Source organism: Tinamus guttatus, unplaced genomic scaffold (genome assembly GCF_059628265.1).
Source record: "Tinamus guttatus ecotype Peru unplaced genomic scaffold, ASM5962826v1 Tinamus_guttatus_pri_ptg000240l, whole genome shotgun sequence".
Taxonomy (NCBI): domain Eukaryota; kingdom Metazoa; phylum Chordata; class Aves; order Tinamiformes; family Tinamidae; genus Tinamus; species Tinamus guttatus.
The window spans coordinates 14,748,424-14,766,492 of NW_028288774.1; positions in this window are offsets into that span (position 1 = coordinate 14,748,424).

An 18,069-nucleotide genomic window follows, 5' to 3' on the forward strand; every position below is an offset into this window, starting at 1 on the left:
AGCAAGACAAGGCCAATGCAGAGCAGGGAGGCAGGAAGCAGTTTAGGCATCGAGAAGGGATGCTTCTGCATTCAGGCTTGCCTTTGCAGGTCTCTTCTCCTGTCTGCTTGCCCTGCAGAGCGCCTTGGGTTGCGAGGTGGATGAGGTACCCTTGCCCCGTGAAGGGAGGGAGGCTGGAGAAAGGCTGTGATACACAGCTGGCTGACTGATGCTAGAACAGGTGCAAGGTGCCCCAAGAAGCAAGAATTCACCTTTCTGAAGGGCAAAGCACAGGCAGGCTCGTGGAAGTGGATAATGAACCACCAAGGGACAGGGAGTACCTTAAGGTACCTGCGCAGTGCAGAGGAGGGTACTCTGAACTCACATCTCCCAGAGCTGATGACATTACCCTGCCATCCATTTTACAATAATATTGCATTTCACTGCTGTCAATCCACCCCTGAGCTGTGGTGTCCCTGTACTGAGAGAACAAAGTCAACAGTTCCAACTCCAGATACACCCAGGAATTTTGATCTGAGGAAGGGAAAGGCAGCTTATAAATATTTATACAAGAGTACGTACAGATGGGCAAACAGGTCTTTAGACCCTACGAGAAAGATATCTGTAAAGCAAAGAGCTATCAAGCAACAGAGGTAGAACTTCAGATTTCCTTCTCACACAGAATTCTCCATCTTACAACAAACATGGTGAAGAATTCAGACACTAGGTTATAGGTGAACAGTTATTCAGGAGACAGTTCCTCCTAACACCTGCAAAATGAGTCCTCATGCTCACATAGTTGAATTAAGATAACTTCACTCCTCAAACTCTCCAAGCTTCTATAATTATTCTCTGGCAACTTTACCTTAGGAGCTATTGAAGTGAATTGGAGATTCTTATCTGTGCAATGGCTCATTCTAGCTGTTGGCAGTGTTTGACTGTTTTTGGATGTTGCCTATGACAATGGGACTGGCTAAAGGAAATTACAGGCCTAAGTCCTTACCCAGCTTCAATCTACCTATAGTAATTACAGACTACAGAGCTCTTTGGATTTTAAAGCACAAATCCCTACCACATTAAAAAGAAAAAAAAGTATCAGTGCTTTAACAGTTCACTAGAAAGGGTAGTCCTGCAAAGCATGCAGTTACTGACAACAGCCCAAAGGCGGCACCAATGCAGAATACAAAAAAAAAGCACGAGGATTTCAGACCAACACTTACATTAGATTTGAACACCATCAAAAGAGGTCTTAACTGCAACAAATTATTCCGAGGTTTTGTGCTTCCTTGGTAAGGAGTTTCTAATAAAGTAAACTTTGTATTATTTGAAGGTTTTTACACTTGGCCCTGTACTTGGTACAGTCTTGTCCCTGTACTCAGGGCAGTTGTCTCAGCAGGGATTCAGAATGAGGAATTCAAAGCTCACCCTGATGCTTCCCAAAGTCACCTCAGATATGAAGAGGCCTGTTGAGCTGGGGAAACCAAAGGCAGTCAGGCAAGACACCTCATTTTCTTGCATCACTTTGGCTATGGAAACTCATGTCCCTTTGCTTTCTTAGCCTAATAGGCTGCACAAGTTTCCAGTACCTTTGCCATATTAAAATAAAAAGCATCATTGATACCTCTCTCTGAAAGAGACACAAATCACCCACCTCAAGGACACTCAGAAAGCAGGAACATTAAGTCACTTCTTTGAAGATGGGAAATTGTGCCACCACTGCAAGCAGGGTCCCAGGCCAGCAGGTAACATGATGGAAAAGCCCTCCAGGTGGGCTTAGGAGCCCACATGCACACATGAACAGCTGTAAGATGTTATCTGCAAGGTGCTGGCAAAGCCTCCACCCTCAGTCCTATTTTTCAGGTTGCTTTCAAGGTCATTTTGATCTTTTCCTTACCGTGCGCAATTAGGAAGGGGGGGGGAGGGGGCAGGACGGCCTTGATACTGCTGTGAGCTCCTTTCACTGCCGAATGGTACAGTCAGCCACTGCAAACAACCACTATTAGGATGGAAAAACGAAAAAGCAGTAATTTGGGGCTGAATGTGGCCTGGGCCACGCTGAGCAGGGCAGCCAGATGTTTCAGTTTCACCTCATACACAGAGTGACTGGTGAATTCAGCCTCACGGCCATATTCTCAGATCATTGCAGAGGGGTGGCCCTCACTGTTCAGCCCTTCTGCAGGCAGGAAGCCACACTTACTTTATTCAGACAGGAGCCACGTGCTGTCCTGGCCAAGCTGTAAAAGGCTTGAACTGCACATCCTGTATTGCAGGAGATCACGCCGGGAACTGACGCAAGCCCACTGCTGGAGAACACCGCGGAGAACACGTGCTCCGAGGCAAGACACCAACAAATCCTCAGGAGAAAAAGCCAAGGGCGCCTGAGCCTTCTTGCTGTAACTGCGCCAGAGCATCAGGGAACACAAGCAAGAGTGCAGCATCCGGTGTTTACTCACTGCTGCCAGCTTGTCTCCAGCCCTTTCTCCTGCAAGGAGGAAGCTGCAGATGCAGCTTGCTGAAGCCGGCTGGGCAGGTAGCAAGGGGAGGGAGGGACACTCATGAGCCACAGCAGAATCTTGCTGCCTCCTTCCCCTCTGCCTGCAGGCCCCATGATCATGCAGCACCAGCCCTGCTCTCTAGCTAGGATGAAAATGAGGACAAAAAGGTAGCTGAGCTGCCTTGAGCCACGTTGCACACCAAGCCCAGCCCTCTCCCTACTTTTCGCATGTACCCTGTGCTGCTCTCGGCACGGACTGGCTCCGGCTTCTGGAGGCAGCAGAAGTGGGTTTCTCTCCAAACAGCAGTGCCACGAGGATGCCACCCAGGAGGGCATGGCCACACCTGAGCCCACAGGATCACATGGAGCTGTCAGGAAAGCTGCTCTGCTCCTGTGTGCAGAAGACGTGGTGCTGGGTTGCCCACCCCATCGCCTCTGCACCTGGTTCAGCAAAGGATCCAGAAGGCTTGGAGACCTCCTGAGTCCTCACCATCATCAACCTCTATCTGCACATGCCCTCGCTTTCATCATCAGTGTAGTACAGCATCCCAGGAGTTGTTCTGACTGCTCTAAAAGACCTGCCTCTGTGGGATCACCTTCAGCCTCCTCATTCCGTCAGAGCAAGACCCCATGGTCCTCAAAAGCCGGGCAGGTGGAGTCTATCCCTGACCATGCTGCTCCCACCTCCCACAGGCCATTCAACCAGTCAAGCAAAACCAGTACAGCGCTCCCTCCAGCTCTTTCCTTCCTGATGGAAGGACTCTTGACCTGTGGCTCCTGGCATCCCAGCGCTCTCTGCTTACACTGCATAGCCAGGGGCTCCCCAGAGTCTCTCTGTCCCTGGTATGTGCAGCTGTTTCCCAGGGAAGCAGCCATGAGCAGTTGCCTTGGGGTGAGCGGGAGCAGGGGATTTGCAAAGTAGCTGCTACGGCAAGAAGTCACAAATGCTGACATTTATCCGACTCACTCCAGCCCCTGGAGATGGGTATCTCAGGCAACAGTTCAAGCCACCCGAGCGCAAGTCTAGGATGACTTTAATCTCAGCTCTGGCTACAGTCGTGTTTGCTGGAGAGGCAAAGCAGCACACCCATCTGCTCCCCTCTTTCCTCCACGTGCTTGTAATCACTGCTCCTCTGGAAAAAAAACAAACAAACACGCACTTGTTCCCTAATGCAACACTGGCAGCACAGCGCTGATAAGAAAAGCCTGTGTGATGGGGTTCACAATGACCTGGCAGAGGGTCAGCACAGGTGGCTGCCTGCGAGAAGGGGCCATAACCTCTCGACTGCACTCTGACGTGGCCAGGCTGCAGAAGCAAGCACGTGTCCTCGAAACCACAGCTTAAAGTCCCTCTCTGGCAAAGGTGATAGAGCTGTCCTCATTTAGAAATCCCAAGGCCCTTGCCCAAACCTTGCTTTCAGCATGCCAGGCGCAGCATGACCTGACACTGGGAAAATACCTTCCCTACAAACTGTAGTCCCAGTGGGATGAAACCACGGCAGCCACTAGAAAGTTAAAAGAGTGAGAAAACACTCCCAGCCATGCCTGGCCCCGTGGAGCTGGGCTGCAAAGGCAGCTCCTCCACACTCAGCATGGTGCTTTCTGCTGGGCCTGCCCAGGGCTGTGCTTTCAGGAAGTGAAACTCGGGGGAAATGCCTGCAGAGAAGCTGACATGCACATGTAGAGACATGGAGCACTGCTGTCCCATGCCAACAGAGGCTGCTATCCTCCTCCTGCCAGCTGGTTCCTTTCAAAGAGGTCCATATCATTGCAACCATGCCAGAGGCCAGGACCCATGGGAAGCTCGTCTGGGAAAGCAGCAGTCATCTGACCAGAGGCGAGTTTGCCAGTTCTTTTTCCTCTCAAATCTTGGAGCTAGTGATGCAAATCTTGCCAGAAGAACGCCTCATGAGAGCTGTCTGCCCGCCAGGCAGCTCGTGGCTCAGTGGGCAGAGGAGAGGTAAGCACAGCCATGAGAGGTGCATGCAGGGGCCCAGCATCTACCCATCTTCCTCTTTGCCTGCTTCCCCATTGGATCCCATGGGACTGTTATAAATTCCATGCCCAGCTCCATCAGGTGGTGGAGATCCATGTTCTTCCCGCTCCGAGGAGGCAGAACAGGGGGTGAGACCAACAGCCAGCAGGGAGAACTTTTTGTTTCCCCTTTATTAATCTCGATGTAAGCAAATTGCAAATGCGTGTTTAAATACAAAAGAGGAGAGAACTGATGTTTCAATGACATAAAATCACACCAAGGAACTCCTTATTCCAAGCTTCCCAGTTCCTGGCTAAGAGCAGTGGCTCTTGAACAGACAGAACAAAGCTGTTGTGAGATTTGATCTCACCCTTAAGCACAAGCCACTGCACTTTGCAGGGGATGTAAAGGAAAGCAATTGGCAACCCTCGGCCTACGCTGCCAAGACCTGAGCTCTCTTGACTCTGCAGCAGCTGAAGGCTGCAGTAAGCTGGCAGGAGACCAAGCGGGGATCTCTGTGTTACTGTGTCAGCCCTCTCAAAGCCCAGGGGCAGCATCACCTAGACAACAGCCTTCCAAAGGAGGAGCAGTCAATCCCGCGCTCTCCTCTCCAACACTGGAAACAACAGAAATAATCAACCTGACCTGCAAACCTTAAAGGGCTGCTTCGCTACAGAGAAGCTTCCACTTCCCACACACATTACTTATCTCCATTTCCAAGCCTCTCATCACTGAATCTAAGTGGCTTCACGATTGATTTAGTTTTTCTAACAAACATGCTGGGAGGCAAAAGTTATCCCATAAAAAAGAGATATGGACAGATATTAAGCTGTTTACTAAAATCAGAGAGAAAGCCTATTAAAAAAGCAGTAACAGTATTTAATCTTTGAGCTCATTCTGCTCCCCAGTTGCAGGCAGAGGCCTTGCTCCTCATGGGAGCGCACCAAAACCTTGTATAAGCCTTCCTCACCCAGGAGGCCATTAGAACACCTTTTCTAACGACCTCCTGGCTGTGGCAGAAATAAAAAGATGCATGTTGAGCCCTGGCAGTGGCATAATGTTTACAATCTTGGGTGAAAACAGTTTTAACAGATATATAGGAAGAGGAGAAGAACAAAGACACATACTTTGGAGAAGGAGTCTCCAAAAGGAATTAGGGCAGGAGCCAAAGATGGCCAGAGAGGGGCTGGCCAAGAAACCCAAAGCAGGATGACCATCAAATCCTTCTGCTAGCTCAGTGTGGCTTTTGTTCAGAGGACATGCACGACCACCCCTGGCAGTTTCCTCCCGAGCGACGCAGGGGAAATCCAGCACCCCAACACTGCTGGCACCTCTCCAGCGGCGCCCTGCTCAGTGCTTGCTGACTCTGAACTGAAAGCTTCCGAGAGGTCAGGTGACAAACATACCATGTGCTCCGGCTGGGGATGAGCAGCGGAAGAGGGAAGGAAGTCCCTGTGTTAGCAAACAGGATTCTGGAGCTACTTCTGGCTTGCGTAACGTCGCTGCTGAGGATAACGAGGTAGTAGGTAAAATGATGCAGGGTGCAGAGTATATGTGTGGGGGGATGAGAAAAAAAAAAGTAGGATAAGCAACTGGAGGAAGTTTAGAAACCATAAACCAACTTAAGACTCTACGGAGAAGTCCCCACTAAGTATAAGCAATTCTGCCAAGTGAATCCTCAAGCACATTCTTTGAAGAAAAATAAAGACACTGCTCCCTTCTGTGTAGCAAGAGCTATGAAGAAAAATAAAAGCCGCTACATGCTTTTGGTGTCCCAGATGAAAATCCAATCTGACCTCACAGATGCCTAATTTTCCCAAAGGCCTGCAGCACCCTGGAAAACTCACGCCTTGCTGAAGTGACAAGTCAGAACCCCCAATTGTCATTTCTAATCATCTGCTTCAGAGATAAAAGATACCCATGGTCCATGCCACCGATTTTTGTGCTTCTTATGAAAGACACTTTCTAATCCATAAAGGGAGCCCTGGAGAGAGACACAAAGAACTGCTGGTGCTCTGGCCCCCGCTCAATGGCCAAATAACCTGGCAAAGCGCAAGCGTCTATCTTTAAACCAGAGAACTGGCTTAGGGACAGCCCCTCATAGAGTAGTACTGTGGTCGCCAGACAACTGTGGCGCTGAGTCAAAAATAGCAACTCTGCCCTCACCATAGCAACACCATGGCCAGAGCCAGGAGGGAGGGAAACGGTCTGAACCTAACTGATTTTGTGAACTGAATGACAAGCAAGTTTCTAACCGTGGTGTGTATTAGTGTCACGGATCTTCAGTGAGTAGCTTGCACTGCTCCTGTATGCTGCTGGACGTGAGCATCTCACTTGTCTTCATCTCTGTTTTCTGAGCAGCTCAGCAGCCCTTGTACACTTTGAGTTGTTCTCATTTTCAGTCCAAAGACGCCTGCATATGTTTCTGAAAACATTTTCTCCAAGGGTAGCAATCTGATACTTTGCTTTCTTTCATTTTTGGGGGGGGTTAAGCAAGCTTAACAACTAGAAAATACACAGCAATATGCATTAAGAGGTATTAAGGAGAGTTCTGGAATGAATTCACCTGGTATAAATGCTGTGGCTCACAAGCACACAGGTTTGCACAGCATGAAGAGCTGAGAGACAGCATCTGGGATTTGGGCACATCCCTGTCCTGGGCTGTCAGAGCAGGAAGGGGATACGAAAATACTCTCCGATTCCAGAGAGAGAAGATTTTGAGAGCAATCAGAGCAATAGATCCCTGCTGCCAACCAGGCATGGTCTATTCCAGAGGATTCACTTAGCAGAGAGTGCTAGTAGAATCAGTATTTGCTTGTAAATACAAAAATAAAAAACAATTATGACATCTAGCTGGTGAAGTAGAGAGAAATTTTGTTTTAGAGCTGCCAAGAAAGCAGCTCTGAGAGTCAGCCTAAAGTTCGTTCGCGTTTCCAGCTCCCCTGTGGCTCTAACAATTTGACAACTGGGATGGGGGCTGTTTCCAGTTGGAAATAGTTAAACTTGTTTCCAGTTAAATGCAAGTCTGAACTACACCAAACCTAGTGTCATGCTCTTGGCTATATAAAGATCTTTCCTTGCAGTTGCAGCTTCAGAAATAACTCCACCTCTCATGCCCCAGACGGTTTGTTGTCCAATTCAGATTACAGGTAATACTTTTGTTTACTTAAGATTACACTCTCTTTCATCTGCGTCCCCAGGCTGTTTTAAAGGGAAATGCTACATGTGTTTTTTTAAGCCTGCCCACACAGGGACACGGCAGTGCTGGGCTGACATTTTGAAGGGACAGAGTGACCGATCCTTCCTGACCCATCCAGTCTGTTCCAATACCAAGAGCTTCACAAGCTTGTTCCTAATGAATGGGGGTATTTGAAGCAAGTGCATCTATTTTCCTCTCTAAGGGATGTAAAAGTTTGAGAGGTGCTTGCACCTTCTGCAAGCAGTCTGCAAACACGCTACTTTCACTCATGGGAAGTAAACTAATCCATTTCCAAAACGTGCGAGAGTGAGAAACTGGTAGATATGGGTCAAAAAACCCCACATGCTTCCAAGGGACCTAGGAGTGACCTTGCAAGGGTGTCCTTGTCATCTGATTTTAAACACGTGTTAATGAACAAGCTTATGCCTCCAAGTAGGGTCAGGGCTCCCAGAAGCAGTCTTAATCATTAACCACAAAATATGCAATTTCCCAGCAATTTAGAAAGCATGGGTTTAGATCTAGATAACACTAAAGGCTATCAGGACATGAGGTGCCACAGGAGAATGTGGTGGGAGATGGGAAAGGGCCCTGGAAAACCTGTCCGTTTGAAGAGGCTGAAACCAAGGGGCAGCTTCAGTTGCACAGGCAAAGGGAGAAAACACACGTGGCAAAGCCGATACTCGGGAGGGCCTCTTACCCGTGCCAGGTTACAGGCTGAAAATAGAGAGGCCTCCACAAGGCAGCCTTGTCTGCGTGCGCAGGGCCAACACAGAGCACTCTGTTACAGCACTGCGTAAACACAAGCCTGCTTGTACTGGCAGGCAAAGCAAGTTACCAAACCTTGGGAAGGCACGAATCAATGTCTCCTCCACGGAGACACCCCATTTCCTTTCCCATCTTCTCAAGAACAAGGCATTTGCAGGCAGGAACACTCACAGACCACCAGGTACTACTTTTGTCACCTGCAGGTGTTGTTCCCCAGCCTGAACCATCTCTTAGGCTGCTACAAGCAAGCTGTGCTCTTACCATATTCATCCCTCATGGGCTTGATTTCATCTCTCTACTAAATGGAGAAAAAAAAAGTTTTTTTCACAGTAGATTCCCCCTCCTCTCCAACATATTTTAACCAAAAGCATCAAAAGATTGCTAAATCAGTCTCAAGGTGACTTTTCAGATTTTCAGAAATTTTGAGATCTGCCCTTATTCACTGTATACAGGAGGGAGTCTTCGGATCATTTAGGATCCCACAACATGTAGCATTTAAATTGAGGAAATGGGCTCACCAAAGCACATGAAGTTTTTAATCTAGAGCACCCCAAGCTAGCTTATTTCTAGTTTTATGTATCCAAAACTTTCAGAGAGACTAAAATACTTTGTTAAGCAAACAAAACTGAGATTGCAGGTGACTCTGGAAGGCAAAGCTGTGTTTGATTTTCTTAAGCTTTGGGAAGATGGAGGACAAAGAGACCAGTAAGAGCTGGAGATACCCAAGTTACACAGTTGGTTTCCCTTGCAAGACCAATGACCTGGGGGTGATTCTCTTCTATTTTCAGCCCAGCCACTGTAACAGCTACCCCACTAACATCCTGTCCTTCAATCACTCACACTGCAATCTGTCAGCCTCACTATATTTACTTTCAGAAAGCACAGCCAAAATCAGCCACTGAAAAAATAACCAGGACTAAGGTGGCCTAGGAAAAGAGGTCGTGTGTGTGTGTGCACACGCATGCATGCAGGGTGCATCAAGCAGGACATACAAAGTGGCGTTCCTGACTCAAAGCTCCCAGGGCCTCCAAAGGCAGGAGAGGAAAACTGACCCAATAGAAGCAGAGGCAGCAGCCATTTCTAGACAAACAGGAATTGAATAAAGACCTTTCTTTTTGACAGTTACCAGAACAAAAACATTCTCTGTCTTTTCTGATCTGTTTGCAGAACTCGTGTGGGCCTGTGGGTACACCAAAATGCTCCTTTCTCATAACTTTCCCCTAAAAATGCAAAGCAGGATTAAACAGCACCTCACAACAAATTGGTGCCTACAGCCTGCACAGAAACCTTCTGTAATAAACCAGTAAGTACATCTATTGCTGAGCAACCATAAGTAGCATCCAGACCAGTCAGGCATGCTGCAAGCTACTAGCCAGTTTTGCTTCCCACATTACAAACATGCAGGACAGCAGTGCAAGGTCTTTACCATAGTACCTTTTGTGAAAATAAGTGGACAACAGCAGGACCAAGATGTATCATGTCATGTGCCTCTTACCCCTAAAGGCACCTTTTTTTTTTCCTTTAGTCTTTCTCTAAAGCTAAGGAATCCATTTTCAGCAGTGCTATCATAGAAAAATTTAAAATTGAAGAGGGAAAACCCAGCAAAGCAAATAGCTACAAAAAGAAACAGTTGTGCCACCAGACACATGATAGAGAGCACGTGGAAAAGATGGCAGCATCAATCAAAAGGGCAGCAATCAGCATTCGTTTCTCTAACGTGCATTAGCCGGAGGTAAAGGCTAAGCTTAGAAAAGCTGCAATTTAGCTGAAGCATGGGGCTAGTGCGCCACAGAAATAACCTTTCCCCTTTCCGATGACATCCTGTTCTTCCGCAACCATGTTAGAAATCCTATACAAAGGGCAAGTGGCCTTCAAGAAAACTCTCTGCACCCAGGAGTCTGCCCTTAATCCTTTAGAGAGAGTGCATGGAAATCAGTGTGTTCATCCCCAGCACTCAGGGAGCAGCTGTGCGCTGCAGGGCTGAGGTATTAAGTACAGAGGTGGCCCCCAGGGAGGAAGGGGTTAAGCAGAATCACCTCTAACAAAGTGATGTTGCAATTTTTAGGATATAAATAGTTTTTAAAAAAAAATAGAAGTGTAAAACAGACATTGACCCACTGCCCTGCAGCTACATCAAGGGCAGGACAGGGCAGATCAAAACTTCACTTCAGCTGTGCCTAAACCCAGCTCCCACAGGGTAGGCTCTAGTGAGCACCAGGAAAGCTGCTCAAACACCTCCCTTCAGCAGCAACATCCACTGGCCCTCCCCAGCTCAGATCATTTCCAGGCACAGTGAGACCCTGAAGACAGGATTTAAAGCTTCCACTTGCCACATTGCCCACCCAGTGCCCAAGTATAAAATACGCAACACAAATAGTGAATTACCTTCTACATTTGGTCAAACACGTGCCAGGATCTGCAGCGTAAGGCAGCGTCCAGAGATGGTTTATAACTGATACAGGAAGAGCACAGGGGCCTGAGGGCAGGGCAGACTTGGTGCCCACAGCAGAGCTACTAAAATCGTGCTGTACAACGCCAACCCAAACAGAGGAAGCCACACTGAAGAAAAAAACGAAACCACACAAAACCAAAAATGAAACAAAATCCATGCTTCTGGAGATACAAAGTCAATAGTTGAACACTGCAAGCTGAGTTTCAGTTGCAGAATCGGGCTCAGGCTGACATGGCCTCCTTCTGTCACCTGCTCTCACACCTTGGGTTCGTGGTGCAAAGCATGAAGCCATTTGAAACGAAGAGCAACATTTCTCTTCTGCTAATAAGGAAATCCATTTTTATGGTGGCTTTTCTCCCCACCAAAGGGCTTCCCAACGGCTCAGCACCTGTCCAGCTCCTCAGCAGGACAGAACCACCATGTCAGGAGCCTCTAGCTCTCCTCAGAGCCACAGCCTCACACTCACAAAATGGCGGCTGCCCCCTCCCCCTTGTCCCCCCTTCTCCCCCCCCCCCCGCCCAGCACTGTCCCACCTGAGGCAGGGCAGCCATCTTGGCAGGTGTGGTGAGGAGGCCATTTTGTCAGTTGTCGCAGGGAGGCTGGGCTTTAGCACCTCTCCCCCCTGCCTTTACACTCCAGTGTGAAGGAGCTGTTTGAGACACCCGAGAGGCTGCAATCTTCATCCATCAGCATGGCAAGATGAGGAAGAGGGCGGTGGCAGCCACATGCTTCATCCTCTGCCATATAGCACAGGTAAAACCGTTTACATTCAGTCACCATTTACATTCAAAAAAAGAATAGTTTGGGGGAGAGGCATTTAATTCCTATTTACAGGGCTCCAGTTACAGGTTTTTTTTTTTTCCCCACTTTCTCTTTTGGGGGCATCTAAACTTTCTTGGAAAGGAAGAACCCAAACTGTGACATAAGCTGTGGTTTAATGTGCAAGTAAGTTGGAGCATTTGGTGACCCAAACATTGCTGCCTATCTCCAACTACTGATATTTATAATTTTGCCTTTCTTTGACTAAATTGAATGGCAGAAAGGGCTGCAATCCCCTGCTTATGAAGAAACATCATTAATTGTCAATAACCTGTGCATTTTAAAGACACAAATACACATACATATAAATACAGACATTTTATAAAAATCTGCTTTTAGGGAAAAAATGAGAGAAAAGCAAAAAGCAAATGAAATGAAAGCTTTCATTTCACTTCAGGCTGCTCACATTTCCAAATTGGAGTGAAAAACAAGATTTCAAAGCAGATTCCAAAAATTTGGGGATTGCACCATGAGTTTTCATTCAAAAACAGTCAAATGTGAACAAATTGCTTGTGTTATTTTGTTCCTAAAGAACGACCAATATTTTTCCAAACAACTCTATCAAGGGATTTATGAAATTACCATTTTCCTTTGCAGCTGCAACATTCTAATTAGACTTTCATTCTAAGGTGAGTTTTTAAAGCATTCAGGCCTTCAACATTACACACGATCCCCTATAATCTCTTCCCGAGGAAATTATTGTATTATTTAATACTCTTCCTGTTTGTTAATTCTAGCAGGCTAGGTCGCTTCCTTCTTTCCATGCGTTGTTCTCTTTATTTACATTTGTGACATCATTATATAGCCAAGGTCGCTGTGGTTCCCAGTAGGACAGCTTAAGATGATTTAGTGAGATGTATCTATTTAAATTAGAGAAGAGCCTGGGCTCAGTGAAATTACTCAGTACTGTAAGATTTTGGCTCTTAGCACAGAAATTGCAATGCACTTTCCTTCAGTAAATGTGGTAGAAAGGATGCTATGCAGTAGCATCTTCACAAGATCGCGTCCTAGAAAGAAGTGTATTGAGGAAGGGAAAAAAACCCATAGGCAGAGAAAATTGAGAGTTTCCAGAGGCTAAATGTCAGAGCACACATCAGCAAACTTTCAAATTTCAATTTTCAAAACTGAAATTTTTAAAAATTTCAAACTTTCACTTACTCCGGATAGTGCTGTTCTTCTCCTATTTCTAGCCAGAATGGGTAAATTTCTCTCACCAAAGCAAGACCCAATCAGCCAGCTGCATTTTGATGCTTTTCAAGGCTACATTTTTTAGCTTGGATATTTTCCAGATTTACTGGGAACTAGGAGATAAAAGACACTGCTTCTTACTGATGCACCTTAAACAGGATGTCAGGCTCTCACTACACTGCGTCTCAGAAGGTGTAGGCTTTGGGGATCAGCCCTCCTTACTAATTTCCAAGTCATGTTTTAATTTTGCACATAGGGAACACTGAAAATAAGAACATTAATACAAGCAGCAGGGACACCACTTACAAGGCTTTCTGAGAGGATATTTAGTGCAGTGCACAGCACGTTGGGCTGAGACTCTGCTGCTGTGCACTGTTTCTGGCTGTCACAGATTGTCTGCAACCTGCAGGAAATCACAGCACCTTTATTTACCTTGTCTTTTTTTCCAGTACCACTCCTCACTTTCATGTGAGGCAGTTACTTCAGTGCTACACACATCTGGGGCTCAAACTGACACCTGGTCATGAAGCTTTCTACTCAGACATTATTCAAGGAGGGAAATACATTCAGAGTTTAGTGGTGGAACCCTATTTGCTGGAATTGGTGGATACAAATCATATATATACATATACACACACATATTCCTTTTTTTTTGCATATTGTAATGTGATCACACTTTATGCTGAGTCAGTAAGGCTGAGCACTGTTTACTTTGAAAATCATAGTCATAAAAAGGCAGATTCTTCTTAGAGCAAGTAGCCTGTTTGCTAGAGATCAGCTTTGTTGCCTGAGTCCTTAGTACAGTAGCTCCTTTTTGCTCCCTGCCAGGGCTCTGTGAGTGCATACTGTATTTTATTTCAGTCCAGAACCATTATGGCTTTTGATTCATCTCCAGTGAAACAGCTCTATTAGCTGTTTCACACAGACCTAGGCTGCCATAAGAGACAACCCTGCCTGCAAGCTGAAGGAAGCTTGCTCAAGGCTGCCTCAAAGATCTTTCAGGGAGAATTCGACTTGTTAAAAGCCATACTGTCTTTGTAAGGCACATTCCTTACCCCTCTCCCTTATCCGCTTTTCTCTAAGCTGCAGAAACAATGCAGGGCTGTGTTGTACTGCCTGGCTGCTGTCAGCTTGCAGCACTAGCTTTATCACACTTCTTAAAGCCAAATTATAGGTGAGAAACAGCAACAGGTAAGTTGACCTTTTAGTTGCTGGTCTTGTGGTTTTACTCGTCCTGAAAACCCATGAGCACTTTCTGGAGACACTGTCGGCAGTGACAATGAAGTACAGGGAAGACAAACTGGTATCTTGAGGCATCAACACATTCAGTCACTTTGATTTAACACAGCATTCCTTATCAGCTGAGTTTCAGTAGGGCTGAAGCATTGCAGTTGTAAAGAGGAACACATCAGCCCAGAGGTGCTGGCACTTAGACGAAAAGCAGTCAATTTTCTTAATTGTGGGAATTTATTTGCTCTTTTTTCTCCTTCCCTTACTACCCTAGTATCTAGATTCTTGGATGGCGTTAAGGAAGTATTGCAGGAAGCATCTAACCATTGTATTTATAGCCATATTGCAAAATTACTTTTGTACTCATCACTTTCCTTTGCTGAGTAATTGTCAAATTATGCTCTATTTACAAGTCTGTAATTCGCAGTTTTACACACGCTTCCAGAATTAAGCTAGTTTCTTTCCATCCCTTGATTATCTATAATAAGGGATTTACAGGATAAATAAGGTGCCTGAACAACACCTCTGCAAGCCCCAGTGCCCTTCAGGGGTTTCCAGACACAATCAGCTAGAACATAATTACATCCATCTTAAGGGTAGAAACCCAGCTCCTTCCACTTCAGCTATAGTGCTAGCTCAGCCAAGTCAACAGGAAGAAAGAAGGGTAAGTCCTTTCTGGTATTAGCAGATCTGACCAAGAGGCTCAGAAACATGAGCGGATGTGCAAGGTGCTGTTTCTAGATAATTGCTTTTCAGAATGCTGCACACACCTCAGAGCAGTTTCAGAGACAGCTGTCATACAGCCATGCTCAACTTTACCTACTACCACCTATTGAAATGCTGAAGAATAGATTTGCCAAGGTAGTTTCTGTCCATTAAATAAGGAAGTCTGGCAGGGGAAGACCAAAATAATTCAAATAATATGTAAATACACTGCCATGGCAAGAAGAAGCTGAGATTACCAAACACCCAAGTGTTGCACTCAGTAAGGGAGAGACTTTGCCTCAGCTCCTGCAAAGGCAGTACCTGCGTACATGCACCCTGCCTGTCCTTCAGCTGTGGGCCAAGAGCACAGAGGAGATGAGCTACCAGGTTCTTTTGTTTAACATCTTGTATTGGATCTATATAGAATTAGTCTTTGCAAGCAGATGGAAGCAAAGCATATGTAGCTGGCTTGTTTATACATTGTCATAGCATTTTCACACAAAGTGTTTGATGCTCTATCTCTGGGACTGGAATCACATCTGAGAAATTACCTGTAGCTATAATAAAAAGCAACTACCCCAACTCTTTCTTTCTGTAAGACTTTTCAAAAGCCATGTCATAGTAAGGATTATTGAGCTATGCAGACATTAGAGCAAAAGAGAACTGTTAGTTTCTTACTTTGGCCTTGAAGAAGATTCAAGAAAAGCCATAGCAGATTTGCCTTTTTTGTGACCTTACATAGGTGACAGAAGACCAGAACAAAGACTGGTAGAAACTCCCAGCAAAATCTGCTCACTTCCATATGCCTACACACATGGCTAGATGAACCTACGTGCATAGACAGGTGTGAATGACAGCTTATGTATCATGTCATATCATTCACCTGAAGTTGTATTAGCACAAACATAGGATACCAATTTTATAAGTCTACCCATGCAATACCAAATTAGTAGACATTGGGACAGACATCATACCCATGATACTTTTTTAGATGCTGTATCCTAATCTGTACATCCAGCTCTAGCTGTGTCTCTGCTTCTTGCTGGGCCTTTCCCTGAGGCTGAAGTGTTGCTACCTCACAGCATCTCCGCTCTACCAGAACAGGACTCGAAGTAAACCTTCACCAATTTTCACAGCAATCTCTAGGACCTAGTCTCTTTCTATTCAGTAGCATTATCACTATGAAAAACCAAAAAGTGGCAGCACTCACTAATTTATGTAATAACATTTCATAAAAAAATGCATTCTACTCTTACAAAAATGCCATTAGAATTTCACTTTTAGTTTAGAGAGAGAAGGCATTGGCTCTGATACGGTGTTAAGACTGTTCAGACTGATTTTTGCAGGCTTAAATCCTTAAACAAACAACAAAAACCCCAGCACTCTACAGCTAACTATATTTAAGTCTGAGCATTAAGATTTCATCTTATCTAATTGATGGTAGAAGCTATAGAATGGGCCCCACATACACTGTTTATCCACTGAACCACCTGCAAATGGTCACTACAATTCCTCAAGTCTTAATTATCTGGCTAGACATGTGATAATCTCCTTTAAATATAACCTGTATTTCTGTACACAAGAATTACACACGAATCCTCACTTTCACCAGTTAAGAACAGGTCCTCTTGCCAGTGTCTAGACTGGTAAGGTGATGTGAACACTGACAAAGATACAAATTCATGGAGTCTAAAACTGCCACTGTTCAAGGCAAATCAGATTAACCATAGCTACTTTGACATACAGAGAACAACCACATTTATACAAAATCTATGACTGTAGCTTTACAAGACAATACCCTGTTAGAGAAGTGCTGATACTTTTAACTGCTTGGTCAGATTGCCACAGATTCAGTCACTGAGAGGACTGTGCTGCAGTTACTGGTCATTTACAGTAAATATATATATATTTTTTAAAAAAGTCACAGAAGTTGCCCTTGATAGGCAGTCTACAGAAACTTGCACTGAGAAGACTCAGCATTGGTCTCTGGTAATTTGGCTTACCTCTTTCCCCAAGAACCACTGTGGTACCACAGAGCCCTTTTGAGGATTCCATCCTCTTCAAAAATTAATTTACCTTAAAAAAAAAAAAAAAGCCAGACATTGGAAGTGTTTTGAGGAACAGATGTATGTTTTGCTTCCGTTAGAAGTTTTCTTGCAGAAAATAAAAGAGTAATACTTGACCACATCTATCTTGCTGGAAGCTACCTGAAGTAGTCTTGCCTGAAGGACCACAGCTGCTAAGTTTCCTCTGAGAGCACAGCTGGCAAACAGCCATCCCAGCAATAAGGCCTTCACTTCTGATGAAAGTATTATAGTTAGCACTACAGGGAGTGAACCCCCTTCCCTTTGTGCTTCTGAGAACCAAGAAATACAATGGATAAGTGCCAGTTTCCATGGGATTCCTGAGAACTTACCCTTACCATTGAAATATAAATCAAAAGGCTTCCTACAAAATCAACACTCCTATTAACACATCACAGTCCTCTGCATACAGCATCATCTTTTAAATGCTTTCATCCTTTCTATCCCCCTTCATTCCCATTGGGTTTACTGCATACAGTAGGACCATTAAATGAAGCCTTCAAGAAGCCTAGATAGCTACCTGAATATTTAGATGGCAAATGCCTTGTGATGTGCCAGTAAAACTCAATACACACTGGTACCTTTACCTTTGCTTTTAGGGTAGTAAACACTTAACTGTATCTACATCCTGCTTAAACCCAAATCCTTCCTTATTTCTGTAATTATACACTTTAAACAGTTCAGTACTTTAACTGCATTTTTGCATCATGCTTTGTATTAGCATTCAGTTCCACAGTAAATGTTAAAGATGCATTTAAGTAGAAAGGATGTCCCATAGCACAGATCCCAGGTTTAATTCAGGCTGCCTCAGAAGGTAAGAAAAAGTGTTTCTAGCATAGATTAAGGCCAGAAAAGCATAGATTAAGGCCAGAAAAGCATAGATTAAGGCCAGAAAAGCATAGATTAAGGCCAGAAAAGCATAGATTAAGGCCAGAAAAGCATAGATTAAGGCCAGAAAAGCATAGATTAAGGCCAGAAACAGCATCAGCTTTACCATTCAGTTACAATGAAGACTTAAGAAGATCAGCTATGATGTTTTAAGTGCTTTATATTTATTATAAAGTATTAAGAATTGAGTGTATGCAAAATGATTCTCTATACTAGAGAATAAAATGACAGTTTTTACAAGTTATGCTATACAGTACATGAAATGGTACCCACTAACTGCTCGAAATAGTG